This window comes from Opisthocomus hoazin, chromosome 14, assembly GCF_030867145.1.
Source record: "Opisthocomus hoazin isolate bOpiHoa1 chromosome 14, bOpiHoa1.hap1, whole genome shotgun sequence".
Classification (NCBI taxonomy): domain Eukaryota; kingdom Metazoa; phylum Chordata; class Aves; order Opisthocomiformes; family Opisthocomidae; genus Opisthocomus; species Opisthocomus hoazin.
Window position 1 is genome coordinate 13,380,782 of NC_134427.1, and position 14,787 is coordinate 13,395,568.

The 14,787-nt window shown below is 39.1% G+C and overlaps 1 long non-coding RNA gene across 1 annotated transcript in view; it reads right to left on the bottom strand.

Annotated features, from left to right (window-relative positions):
* The window catches only part of LOC142363140 (uncharacterized), a 46,615-nt gene extending 41,907 nt beyond the window's left edge, over nt 1-4,708 (bottom strand). Inside the window, exon 1 of the long non-coding RNA XR_012765523.1 lies at nt 4,584-4,708. This is a non-coding gene — a long non-coding RNA (uncharacterized LOC142363140). The remainder of the gene's footprint in view (nt 1-4,583) is intronic.
* Between the last annotated feature and the right edge of the window lie 10,079 nt (nt 4,709-14,787).

Consider the following 14,787-nt stretch of genomic DNA (forward strand, 5'->3'; position numbering starts at 1 on the left):
TTCAGGATTAGAAAGGACACTTTCCCTTCTCGTCAGGGACATAGCTCAATGCTGTGAAACTTTTACTATGACTAACAAATAGGCAACAAGAAACAATTCTGGAAGAATGCTTTTGCCTTATTAATGGTTCCTGCTCATAACCTTTTGGTCCAGGGATCAGAGGTTCTCCCCGAGAATCCCTTGGTGCCAGCTGGAGGTCCTGTGATCCCTGGGATCATTGATGTTCAAGAGCAGCGTCCTACCTGGGTACCCAAAATCTATTACTAGAAAGCAACAAAATAATTAACTTTCTAAAACTTAATGTTGGAGTTCTAGAAAGCAGGCATTCTTTACTGCAGTACTGAACGCACAGGGAATAGTTCCACTCAAATGTGTGTATCGAAAAGACACTCCTATTAGATATTTATGCCATGCTAACATATATAATCATTACATTTCTGCAAAGTACTTATCATTCTCCATTTCTCCCCCCGTGTTTTTTTTTTTTTTTGTTTTATATATTAATGTTTTTTGTACATGCATATTGGCACCTGTGGGCAGTTGTCGGGAGCCCTCAGGTGAAGGTTCTTACTTTTCCTCACGGTGTCTGCTAGTTGACCTTTGCTCTTGTGCAGATGCAGTTCTAAAATCACGTATACCATGTCCTCCAAGATTGCTTCGTTATACAAAAGCTGTTGTGGGAGATAATTGCCAAATATGCAAGGAATGTATTAATTGGTGTGGGTGGTGCACCCACTGCAGTCATCAGAGTACTTGCATTTGCTGTAATTTTTTCAGTTTTCCCTGTGTAATAGGATCATCCAGAGTGGATCTCTTCTGCTTCCACGTCAGAGGTTGCTCCCTGAGAGTGAGCGTGGTCACCTCTGGCATTGGATTCTGCGTTACGTTCTTTCAGCTCATTATATGGTTTCACATATTTTGCTGGTAACCATCGAGGGCCTGTTGAAAGAAGAACACGTGCATACCCTCTTCCCCACGTTATTAGTTCTACAGGACCTGTCCATTGCGATTCCCCAAATTCTTTATACTATACCTTTGGTCAAACCACAAATGGAGGGACCATCCTGAATTGACGGTCAGCTGCTGTTGTAAATAATTGATCATCAGAACGATTTAAAAAATTAAGTACATATAATGCTTTGTCTAACTGTTCCTGTGGGGTAACACTGCCCACAGGATTCCCCCTTTTTTGTTTCTTTAGCATAGCTTTGAGGGTCCCGTGGACACATTCGACAATGGCTTGTGCAGTAGAAGAATGTGGTATACCTGTAACATGTTGTATACTCCAGTCCTGTAGGAAAACAGAAATTGTCCGTGAAACGTTCCTTTTCTCCCGTATGTGCAGTGGCTACCAGAAATCCTGAGAAAGTATCCACACTAACATGTACATAACACAGTTGACCAAATGTTGATATATGTGTAACACCACTTTGCCACAACTCATTAGCTCGTAAACCACGTGGGTTCACTCCTGTATATGATGGTACGGGTGTAATACGTTGACAATCAGGGCATGCATGAACAATTTCTGTGGCTTGCCCTCGGGACAAAGCAAATTGTTTACGCAAGGAAGAGGCATTTTGATGAAAGAAGTCGTGAGGTAATCAGGCTTGCTCAAAACTGCGTGGCAGTACTGTTGCCATTGTCAATTTAATAGCAAGGAAAAAAGTTGTTTGTTATTGACTTCTTTTATCATTGCATCTTCGATGCGTTGAACAATACCCACAACATATGCAGAATCTGCAACAACATTGAGTGGTTCAGTCGAAAACAATTCAAAGGCGTGCAAGGCCACTGATAGTTCAACAATTTGTGTGGATCCTTCAACGATTAAAATAGATGATTGCCAATCTGATGAATCTGTTTGTTTCCACACAACTACAGCTTTATGTGTTTTCCCTGATCTGTCCAGAAACACTGTTCGTGCTCCTTTAATAGGAACAGGAACACATCGTTTTTTTGGCCACAATGGAATTTGAGAGAGGGAATGTAACAGCTTATGTTGTGGAAGAGTATAACGTATGTCATTTAAATAATCAGCTAGAGCAGCCTGCAGCGATACAGATTTCCTGTTTAATACCACAAAGTCACCTTTAGCCAGCAGCAGGTAAATAGTACCAGGATCACATCCTGTTAAGTGCTGACAGCGATTTCGACTTTGTGCTATTAAGAATACTATCATAACTACCTTTGTGGTTAATGTTTTCATGGCTATATGATACCAAAAGATCCATTCTAGAGTCTTCAACTTCTGCACATTAGCACTTCACCAGCCTAAAAGAGGATAAGGCTGGAAAACAAAAAACTTCGTAAATCATATGCAAATTTGTTGGCAAATTGACATTAATTCTGGAGGTAAAGGCAATTGCAATTTTATCTGAAATTTTTTGTAAAACAGTTTTTGCTTTTGTCATTGATCTTCAGGAAAATAATAAATCTGTGTCCCTTTTAACAAAGTAAATAGAGGGGACAAGTCTTCAGCCGTAATGTCAATATTTTCACCTTTCAGCAGAGTGAATAACATCATCTAGATAGACCATCTGAACCCTGGAAAGATAATAAAGTCCAGCTGTTTGTTCACAAGGAATTCTACTGCAGTAATTGAATTGTATACACTTTTTCCAACCAAGTCCTTGAATGTCAGGAAGATGGTTCTCGCCACGCTGCTTCTGAGCTAGGCCAGGCCAGGCTGGAGCACTGGGCTCAGCAAGGGGGGCACGGGCCGTGCCGCTGGTTGCCCGGGGGGGGGGCCATGTGCCCAACCAGGTGTAAGGTTCGCTGACCCGTCCGGTGTGGTGACTGCTGGCGCGGCGGCTGTACAGCGTCTGAGGCACTGTGCAGTTTTATGTTGGAATTCACCTCGTTTTGATCTCAGGTCGGGTACGCCAGTTGCTGTAGAGAGACCCTGTCGTACACTTTCGGGATGCTGGATTTTTGCTCCCCATTTCCCATTTCTCTGGATTCAAAGGATCGTCAGGTTCTGGCAGATTTACCTCCCACATTTCTCGTGTTGGATTAGGAATTTCGTTGTATGTAGGGTTAAATTTCAAAAGACTGCTGCTCTGTCCTTACTTTTGAGATAACGGTGGAGGAGTAGCAGCTGCTTCTAAGATAGTTTCTGCAAGTTTTAGAGCATTTAAGGTTGTATGCACTGATTTCCAGGTAATGATTTCCTCAGGGATTTTAAACTGCAAGACCTTGTTCTTTCAAAATTCTCTGTAAAATCTTTTAATGGAGCCTTCGCTCCTTTTCTCGGTGACTGTCCCATCCTCCAGCGAGCCGGAGGCGGGGGGGGGCAGACCCGATTCCTGTTCAGGGTCTGTTGGACCCAGCCCCTGCTCACGGCTTTTTTCAGGTGGTACATTTGCAACAAAAGGACTTTTCTGAATGACTCTGGCCACTTTTTTTCTCTGCTAACACATCTTTTAACGCTTCATAAACCAAACGCCAAGTTGTTAATACTCGACTCGCATGCACATCACCCCTTGAAGTATGCTTAAAAGGTAACTCTCCTGACACCTTCCAAGTTAAAATACCAAAAACACGCGGTGATTCCACGGGCACTCCATTACTTCTCAGTCAGGCTAACAACAGCTCGAAAAACAGGGGCTAATTATCGCTCCTCTTTGTTGCCAACCTGCATGCACAGAGTCCACGATTCTCTGCCACACATCCTAGTCGAACAACTGATCTGTTTCCTGATTTTTTGCACTCACTGGTATTGTGGTTATCCCGCTTACAGTTCACACCCCACTTTAGCTATCCCTCTCCACCATACCCCCGACCCTCCCCCCATTCCCAACCCCCCATACCACGGCACAGCGCAAGGTGGGGCTGGAAGAGAAAACGGGTTATATGGGTTAGGGACTGGTGGCTCCGGCAGCAAAGTATCCGTAACCTTCTCATCTGTACAACGAGTCACTGGAGTCCTTGGAGACGGCGGCGTAGGTGGAGGAAGTGGAACATACTGCGGTATAGGATTTGGGGACATGGGCTCACCGCACGTACTCCTTTTCCTGGACCGCAGGTTTCCCTGCCTCCACGGGCTGCCGACTCAGACCCCCTCCTGCTTTCACAGGTGGCATAGGGAGGCTAGGACCCTGAAACAGCAGAGTTGTCGCCAAGCAGGTCCCTCCCTCGAGTGTTAATGTAGTGAAAGCAGAAGTAATGGCTTAAGTCCTTTCTCTGTGCTGCAGCAACAGAGACTTCAAGGTAGCTGAGTCATATTGTAACCCTCTCACGGAGAGGATGGGTTGGAGGAGCTTAACCACTGCTGACTCTTCCCATGTCAGTGTGGACCCCATTTCCTCCCCGGCCTAATCAACTTCATGAGTTGTTTTCCCGTTGCCTCTATTCCTCTCTTAGAGAGAATACCGACGAGCAACATTGCCGCAGCCCCCACTTCCATGCTTGCGGCTCCGGTCTCCACCTTAAATTGTGTCTGCCCTGCGACTATTCACCCAGGCAGCACCGGCGGGCCCGTTTTTCTCTGGGAGGCAGCCGTATGTGTCTGCCCTGCGACTCTGCACCCAGGCAGCACCACTCCCAGCCATTATTCCCACGCCCCCCCTCTCGCTGCTCACCGCAGTCTCGGAGATTCCTGCAGGGAAATCAATCATCCTCTGCCACAGGGGGATTAACCATCCTCTGCTACCAAATGTTGGCGCGGGAGACGGATCATGGCAGTAACGATACAATCCCAATATGGGTATGATCGTTCTCCTTTATTAGTCAGCAAAACAGGGTTTATATAGCAAAGCAATAACAGCATCTGATTGGTTAGATACCCTTAACCATATATAGGCAAAACTGCTATATCTGGGTTCAATGCCAGAGCTCACATGAACTGTAAAAAGCAGGAGAGGAAAAGAAATGAACCACCAAATTCTGCACTCTTTCTTTAGGAAAAAAAAAAAGATGAGAAAGACAAAGTATGTGGAAGAAGTGTATGCTGGGTTTTCCCATGAGCTAGAAGTTAGTGAGTCATAATATCCCTCTAAATTTGGGTTTCACCAGGGATATATAGTGCTTTAGCTGTTTTATAAAACTCCTGCTAAAGTCTTAAGCGAGAATTCTAATACAAGTGCAGAGGAAATTTTTGAAATAACATAGTATCAGTATTTCAGCTGAAATGAAATGTCTCAGTGCTAGCATAAATTTTGAAGTGGAAATCAGGTTCCGAAGTCTCCTAAGCACTTTTTAAGGCTGGTACCAATATGGCCTATAGCACCATCTCAGAAACCCTAACTGGTGATATAATTAGTTTTAAGTAACATATGCTCCATTACAATCACTTTCAGAAAAATAAAATGTGGTGCAGCCCTTAAAGCTAACAGAAAAGAAATGTTTCACTATCACTTTTTAAAGAATACAATAAGAGCCATAACCTCAGCTGGTTTAAATTGGCAGAATCAAACTCAATGGAGTTGTGCTGATTGACACCACCTGAGTACCTTGTCTTGCTATTTAAATTTTGTGATAGTGGTTAGACAGATAAAAAGAAAAATAATGCATAATAAAAAGGACGTATTTCCAAAACACAACAAAATAATATTGGAATATAATTTTTTTTTGTGCATGTTCTGCATATTACAGATATACACCAGGTCAGGTGCATTCATTTACACAGAGCTAGATGTGTGGAAAATCCTAAAGGCATGTTTGGGAATGAATTTTTTTTTTTTAACCATCAGTAGATTTTGGAGAACTGACATTTTATTTTCTTGTACTCTTTCTCTGTAGAATAATTTATAAATGTCATCAAGTTAACAGATCATATTACCTTAGCTTTTTGACAACAAAACAATAGCATACTAGGAAATACCCAATAGCAGACTAGCTGTTCGGGTTGGTGATTATACTACTGCAAATAAAAAAAAAAATATATCTTTTCCACATATTCATTAAAAAAAATTTTCAAAGACTCTCTACTTATTTAAATGTGTTATTGAATGCAACACCCTGTGCTGTCTGCAACCTTCAAACATGCCCACCCAGACAAGAATAAATTGCTTTCAGATAATCACTAGAGAGACTTTTAAAGAGCCCCTGATGCTTTTTAGGAAAACTGGCAGCTGCAGACCTGTGAAAAAAACCCACTCCTGGTCGAATACTCAGTTTATATTAACCTCTCTACCTCCCCGTTTCAGTGAGGGGTATTCACAAAACTCACCCCTTCATGTTAAATCCCAGCACAGATGCCTAGGACTGCAGATAGCTGCTTGCCTGTGCATGCAATCAAAAGTCTAAGAGCTGCTCAGATACTGCATAATGCGGAGAAGGCAGGGGGTGAAGGAGGGAGGGAGTGGGAAAGGGGAAGGGAAGAGGGCAGGTAGTGATGTCTGCAAAATTCACATTTCCAGACAAACATGGCTAGAGCAGTTTGTAGCAAATCCATTTGGGAAATAAGTAATCAACTACCTGTCAGTCTATAAAGTCAGCATAATGTGGACTAAAGTAAGTAAATACTCAGGAAAACTAAATCTGGATACTAAAGGACGCATCTGTAGGCCTGAGTATTTATAAAACTTTCAGTAATATAATTTCTTTAGCTAAAACTTCCAGTGGGTTGTAAGTTTTCTGTAATATATTTCTGCCTCAACAACAGTACTTGGAAATTAATTTGCATTTATTAATAATTTATTTTTGCCAAGCTATACCTGTAAAATCTTCGATTGGAGAAAGGAATGAAGACATAGAACACTTGGCTAATGAAAGAAAAACTCTGCTCCCTTCTGGGAGTTCAACAGGGCACAAAAAGGCTGCCCTGCTCCTTCTGACCCCCAGGCAAGGCTGCCAGCACAACCTAAAGCAACAGCCGTGTTGTGAGCTCAATCAAAGCACAGAGTGGTACCCAGCTGAGAGGGTGAGACAGCAGCCTGCCATTCCTTAGAGAATAATGAATACTGTACTGATAAGTGTATCCTGGCATATGCTGCTTTCTAAAAAACAGAGAAGAGGAATGTTATAAGCAGGGGTTCGTTATTTTAGGTTTATTATTTTGAATACCAAAGTCTTCCAACCAGCCTGCATTATCTCAGCAGGATCACTAAGAGACCTTATAGTCATTCTCATATTCTAGCTAAAAAGAAACAGATTCAAAACTGCACATGCACAAAAACAAAAGCAGAAAGCCAGTCAGAAAGAAAACTCCAGCATGTGATGTTACATTTCCTGCAACACCACCCAGAAGGGGAAAATGGAGAGCAAAGACTATACCACCTCATCAAATACATTGCATATTCCAGGAAAGTGTCCTAAAACAGGTAGATCTTATCATATTTAAACAGATCTTCAGTGTTACCAGGGTACGTGGTATCTATCAGGCATGCTCCAGTGCTGAAAAGTATTTGCTTTATCCCTCTGTATGATTGTTCTCATTTTTCATAAGGTTATATTGCTGTCATTTTTAAGCTTTGGAGTACTACTAAAGGCAAACATATCTAAAACAAGATAAAGAGAGAATACAGTGTCAGAGCTTTGAAGGATCTTGATGAGAGCTTTGTGCACTTGTGAAGCTTGACTGGTCTGTAACTTTCTTTTCTAGAGAACCTCATCCAAGGCGGGGGAGCAAGGGTCACGTACTCAGATCCATTCTGTTTCTTTTTCAGAAGCAATGGTAATAGCTCTAATGTTAATAATACTGGTAAATAATGGTATGATTCAGCCTGTTACAGTGGTCTCTTTCAAATCTTATTCCTACTGGGTTGCTGCAAAGTTTTTCCTACTTTACAGAGGTAGAAATGAGGTCCAGAGATATGACAAGCTGTATTTTAAAAGTCGTTTCAGAGGGAAGAAAAAACAAAACCCTCCCCTCCAAACCCCCTCTCCCCACCCCCATACTTGACACAAGCTAATTTCTCAAGTACACACCAACATGAAAGCCAGTTTCTAAGTCAAGTTCATCACACCAAGACAATGCTGAAAATTGGGATCTGGAGTCTGTACAGTAGTCCCATTTTTTCTTACCTAAGCACTCTGCAAGACTATCCCTAAGAGCGAATTGGCTCTGCACAGTGCAAACCAGTTCCATATTAACAGCAAGTATAAACAGTCGTGAACCTTCAGCAGTGTAGCTCTCACTGTAGTGGTGACTGGGGTAAGGCTGGTGACTGGGGTAAGGCCCCCTGGGAAGCAGAGCGCAGCATCATGACAGTTACTGTTCCCTTTATGGGGAGTCTATCCAACTCCTACCTCCTTCTGTGGACATGGGTTTTTTCACCTGGGCTAAGGTGGGAATCAAATTCAGATACTGGTTCTCAGCCTAGAGGCTACAAACTGACTTCCCACTATGCACTACAAAAAGCTACCTTCATGACAAATTGAATGCAAAATATCTTGAAAGGATACTTAAAAAAACCTTAAAAGCCGAAGGCACTTTCTTAGTTCCTAAATTAAAATCTAATCCTTTCAGAAATAAGGCAAGATCAATCTTTCTTAGCTTCTCTGCTCTTTGTAACTCAGCTTCAGGCCATCCTATTTCCGCAGTCTAATCTGTCCTCACTAGAAAGAGGATTGATTTGCACAACTCCAGTTTGATATCAGTACATGCTTTACTTCCTAACAATAAATAATTTTTTCCTTGTAGCTTTGTACATTGTCTTGTAGCTAAAGTACATTACCACACATTTCCTCTTTGTCAAGATAGTTTTCAAAAGCCTTCTGAGTGAGGGGCACTCATACACTCTGATGTACACTGAACTCTGGAAGAATCTAAGCTCAGTGTCCAAAAGTTTAAAATGTAACATTTCTGCAGAGGAGAAAGTGAAGCTGATTTTTTCCACTTCTGTAAAAATTTCAGGTATCTATTACTAGGTATCTATAAAGTTGACTCGAGAGCAATTTATTAAAACCAGGGAATGATATTCTTTAACTGTTTTTTCAGTCGGGAGGCAGTTCAGTGAAAGAGAAAGATCCATCAAACCCAGCTGCTGCCTGAAGCAATTCTGAAGTGAATCTTCCTAACAAACAAATTACCAGCTTGCCCAAGAGATCCACTGATTCAGCTAAAGAAGTGGGAATTCGTCTCCTGAATAGAAGAAACAAAATCAAACAGGAAGGAACTTCTCACTCCATCCTTATTCTCAATCAGAAAACTCAGAGCAGAAAAATCCCAATCTGATGCCCTTTCCTGGCTTTCCTCAGAATGACATATTGTTCTGCTGCATATTCTGCTGCACTGATATTAAAATAAACTCCTAATATTGCACTCATCTAAAATAAAACATAGATATCTTCCAGCAGATTGTTCTGGTAGTAATAAAATCCCTTTGGATTTTGCTGGGGAAAAAAAATTAAAAAGTACTTCCTGACAGTTTCATATCTAGTCATAGATATCTGTTGGAGGAGGACAATGGAAAGGTACGGAAGTAACAAATTTATAGTATTCTCTACTTGATTACCATGTATTTGTAATACAAACATACGTGTGTTAAACACATATGTTTGTTAAACACATGTGTGTTAAACTAATACTTGAATATTTTTAATAACAATAATAAAATGTATAGTTTCATAATAACACATGTTATTACTGTCTGTATCAGACTGACCCTATCTACCTAATATTCAGCAGCTTGATAGAATATGCTGGTGCCAGTACAACAGAACACTTTGGCATAACACTTTAGCTTTTGAGAACTACTTTGTTGAATGAAGTGGGATGGAAATGCAGGAAAGTCAAGTTCATCAAGAAATTTCTTCAATTTTGGGGTATTTTATTTCCCTTACAGAATATGGCATATAGATTAAGTGTATGAATTCGTGTATGAAGTCACGATAGAATTCCTAGCCAGCAGTGTCATCCTTACACCACTGATTAACAAGCTGGCTTTATAAGAGAGCCAGGGTACATATGTGATACTGTCCTTTTAGACTGGTAGCTGTCAATAACAAACCATCACTAAGTACTAGTCATCTAGAATTGTTTGGTCATTGAGACATGCCATTCTATGCATGCAATGTTAAATCCAAATCTCATTTTCCTTCATCTCAATACACCTTTCACCTCTTAAACAAAAAATAATAACCACAACTGCATGACCAATTTTTCCTCTGTCAAACAAAAGCAATGAAGATTAAACTGATAGCTTCTTACCTGCATACAAAAAGCTGTGGGAAAGATATGCCTATCTACAAACTGTTCTCATAATATTGTGAATTTTTTTGTTCTTGGAAGCATTCTTGAAATAGCATTTAATATGAGCCAATGAATCTCATTAAATACTAAAATGATAGTATAAAACCACCAGTAGATAAATTACTGCTTTTAATTAATTAGCACGTAATGCTACAATAAAATGCAGAGAAGCAAAGGAACTGAGATTTAAATCAGAGTCAAGAGTCAACTGTGGATCAAAGGTATATTACAATTACCCTATATTTGGCCCCCACACTCTATAACTTCTGTACCCTCATAGCTACAATCTGCAGAGATGCTTAACATGCATATAAATCAATTCTCTTTCAGTTTCCTTCTGTAATTTTCATGCAGGCCTTTGGAAAGATGATGAAATAACTGAAAAACTCTTTTCTCCATAGACAGAACAGTTGATTTATATCCATAAGAAGCTCCATTACAACGGTCTGACAAGTGGGGTAGCACCCATAGCAAGCAGATTGGAGTGTTCTACACATAAAATGCTGTCCCTAACAGGCACAGCTTTGGTATCTAGCAAAATTCTTTCTTACAGGATGCCTTCACATGCTTTGCTGTCCTAGACCCGCTGCTACCACATACTATGTACTTTTCACTGTCAACTAATTATGTTGTTTCCAATTCATGTTTCAAATAATAAAAAAATGTTAAGAATCCTGTTTTGTTTTGTTTTCATTTTTTAGAATTGAATTGACATGGAAGAAATATGAGACAATCCTATGTCTGATGTCCCCCATTCCTCTCCCCTCCCCCCTCCTCAGCATGAAAACAAATAAATGAATGTTAAGAGCACTTTACACTAGAATATATTTTTGTCATGTCACATGAGACCCCCAAGAGGGAGAGGAAGAAAAAGACGTCATTTCATTCCCTGCATTTACCACCTAGTGCAGATAGATGCTTATTGTGGTTTCGATGCTGCATCTACTCAGGAGGGATATTACATCAAGTGAACAGGAAAAAAGAAGACTATACAATTTGAAGGACTAAAATAATGAGATATTAATGTAAATATTTTTGCCACAGATTTTAATGGCGCTTAAACAAAAATAAAGGGGACATGCACAAAAAGCAGTAAGGTAAAATATATATCTATCCAGAGTTAGATCTGCTATAACATCTGACATTAGAAGAATACAGCTCTAGATCAGCAGCGAAATTGATTGAATGATGTTATCTGAAACCAGCATTAGCAAAAGGGGAAAGAAAATGAGGACATACAGGGGAATGACCCATAATATCTGTCTTGTTAATCCCCATTCCCATCAATCATCTCTGCTAAGATTACACATTGCTGGAGAGAAATTGGGCTGAAATGTTAATGATCTCATGATTTACATTCTTCCAGAATCCTTTCACTTTCCTCTGCAGCCTCAGAAACAGCACACAAGCTCCAGAGTTCGGAAAACGCAGGAGGGAAAAATCACAATCTCTTAAATCCTATTATGTTTTACAGCACAGGTTGTTATCTCTTGTTCCTGTAGCAGTAGTAAAACAGGCCTGTTCCATTGACTACACCGTAATAGCTGTTAAAATGTTTCAAGGACTTCAAATGACCATTTTAATTCCTTCCAGAATATAAAACTGTGATAGTCAAGTTTTTTTTAAAAAAAACCAAAACAACAAAGAAAAAACCCACCAAACCGAAATAAAAAATTATCCTGGAAGGAACGTTTTAAGGTTAGCCAATCAAGTTAGTTTTAGGTTGCAAAATAAAACTATGTTATTTTTAATTCTAGTTAAACAGTATATTTAATTGTTTCTAGTTACCTGTTAACTCTGACTCCAAGAACTGTTGAACTGCCACCAGAACTGTTCAGATCTTCAAAAACATCTTTTCTAGGACAGCTTCCAAACTAGGAACACATTCTCATTCATACTGAAATCTTTTGCAAATTGTGTCAACTGTCAAAGTTTAATTTTGAAGAACAACATTTTAAAATACCAAAATTTTTTTTTTCCCTCCTGAAAGGAAGAAAACTATTTATTGACATACCCAGGGAAAAAAATAAAGTTAAAGGTTTTTTTTTAACAATGTATTGTCTGGTAATACTATTAATGAATGTAAATTGAGGATATAAAATTAAAAATTAAATCATAGCTTTTCTATAATAATTAGGAATAGCTTCTTCTTTGCATAATTCAAATGTCTTAGGGTATATTCCATGTCCCAACATCTGCAGTTTATGATACAATGAAAACAGTTTTGCAGTTGAAGAACAAGGGAAGCCTATTCAGTGTACTAATTAGAGGAGCAGTTGTTTTGAGTAGTATATTTTATACCTGGAATAATTTTTCATGAATACTTGAAAAAGGAACCCCTTTAATTAACATAAAAGAACATTTTTGCTAGTGCAAGTATCAACATGGGATACAGAGAAGCAACTGACCTAGAAAGGTGAGCACAATAATGACACAGAAGTGAGAAAGACGAATTAGAGAAAGGCATTGGAGAGAGCACAAAAGAAAAGAGGGATAAGGAAGCAGCACAGAGAAAATCACAAGAGGAAAAGGAAGACTGGGGAAAACTGCAGCATAATACATATGGAAGGAGAGGGAAAGAACAAACAGCAGAACACATTGAGAAGCATAAGACTGGATTAAAATATAATGTAATAAGAAAAGAAGACAGGGTAAGCATCCAGAAAATGGGAGGGGGACAAAAAATAAGCTAGTGTATTAACACAGAAAAACTAAAAGTAGGAAGGAATAGTGGATCGTATTTTGTAAGTTCTCGCTTCTACCTTTCCCCACTTGGGATGGGAACATAATTCTCTTTGAACCCCTGAAAACCCAACAAAACCAGTAACCCTCAACATCATTGAAGAATCCCTAATCAAATGTGAATTCTAATCAATCTTAATATCTTCTAAAATATAGGAAATTGCTTCTTGTAGCTCATAACTTTCTCAGGAGGGCAGCTGGTCAAGACTAAATTCCCATAGATGCTGAAACTCTTTCCCTACCTAACTTCCTCCTCCTACCCTTTCACTTCTTCACTAAAAGAAATGAAGCCACTGAACCTAAGAATAATGTTCTACTTTTGGAAAGCAGTCCCTCAGAGACTCAACCTTTTACCGTTAGGGAGATTTTAATGAATGAAATTTTCACATGCAGCAGGAATGAGGCCAAATAGAAAGCATGCCTCTTTAGCACTTCTTAGAAAGAAATGCAGAAAATATATTTGAGGCTTTTTAGCTGTCACTAATGCACCATGTGAAAAATATAAATAAAAACTTAGGAGGCAATTTTGATCACACATGCTGATTCTTGACCTGGTCCATATTAATGAGGAAAGTCTTCAAAATGCCAGAATGCTTTTGATATACTTTAGTAAGTATCTAAAGATATAAATTGGTAATAATTATTTTTGAAGTAATATTTCTGTTGGAGCAAGCAAAAATTTAATTGGGAGACAAAAAAAGAAAAAAGCACCAACAACCTAAAAGCAAATACAAGAGTGAATCAGCTGCTTTTGCTAAAATGAAAGAAACCTACCTCACTAAAAATATTGAGTGTCTATCTTCCACACTAATTAATCAACTTTTTCCAACACAACAACATATTAGAAAATAAGTATAAAAGACAGAATGGCATTTATAGATTTCCTCTATGTACCTACTTAGTTTACACGTCTGTAATTACATGACTGTTCATTCTTTTCCTTCTTATAATTCTGTTTCTCATGAATCATACTTTACTCCAGATCTGTCTTTGTTCTCTTAATTTAGCTTAAACTTTCACTTCTTATTCTGAGGATTAGTAGATGCATATAACTACTTATGCAAAGAAGAGACATCACTCTCAATATACATGTAAAATGCTTGCATGTGTGTGCAACTGTGTACAAGAAATGGCAAAAATCTAAGTTATAATGTTTTTATCTTTCCATAAAAGCAGCTATATTAATTAAAAATAATTAGATGGTTTAAGATAACCAGTATTAATATAGCTAGCAACAGCATCTGGAGCATGCAAGAAGTGTGTGTAAATTGCTATTAGATCACTTCATAGTTGCTTTATGTACTGAAAATGACAGCACGGAACGAAGTCGAATTAATCACTCGCTTTCAAACTAGAATTTATTATCCTTTTATACTTACCTCAGGAAGAGTACATATTAAGTGTAATTGACTTGTTATTAGATAAATTAATAGTCTTCCCCCCCGCCATTTTCCTCTTGACTTGAATACACAAGTATCTGTCAAATACCAAAATACCATAGTGAAACAAGCCCTGACGTAGACAAGTGAAAATGCTGTAGAAGATCTTAAAAAAACAGCCTACAATATATCAAAACAAGTGCATTTGGTCAGATTTTTAAGCAACTACTTATTTACACTGTAATTGCATGAGATGGATTGCTCTAGTTCACATTGTGAGAGCAGGAGTGTCAATTCTGCAGGACTGAGTTGCTTTGTGGAGTCGTAGCAGAAAGACAACCTGCTTTTCATGTCATTTGCTTACATCCATCTGCTGCAAACCTCTCAGCTCTTGCTAGCTAATAAGCTGATCAATGACCACAGGGTGAAAGAAATTCTCTCTCAGATTCCCACAAAACTAAGCAGCAAGCAAGATTATACTTCTTGGTATAAAATGAGGTGTCAATTATACCAACGCACAACTTCTGA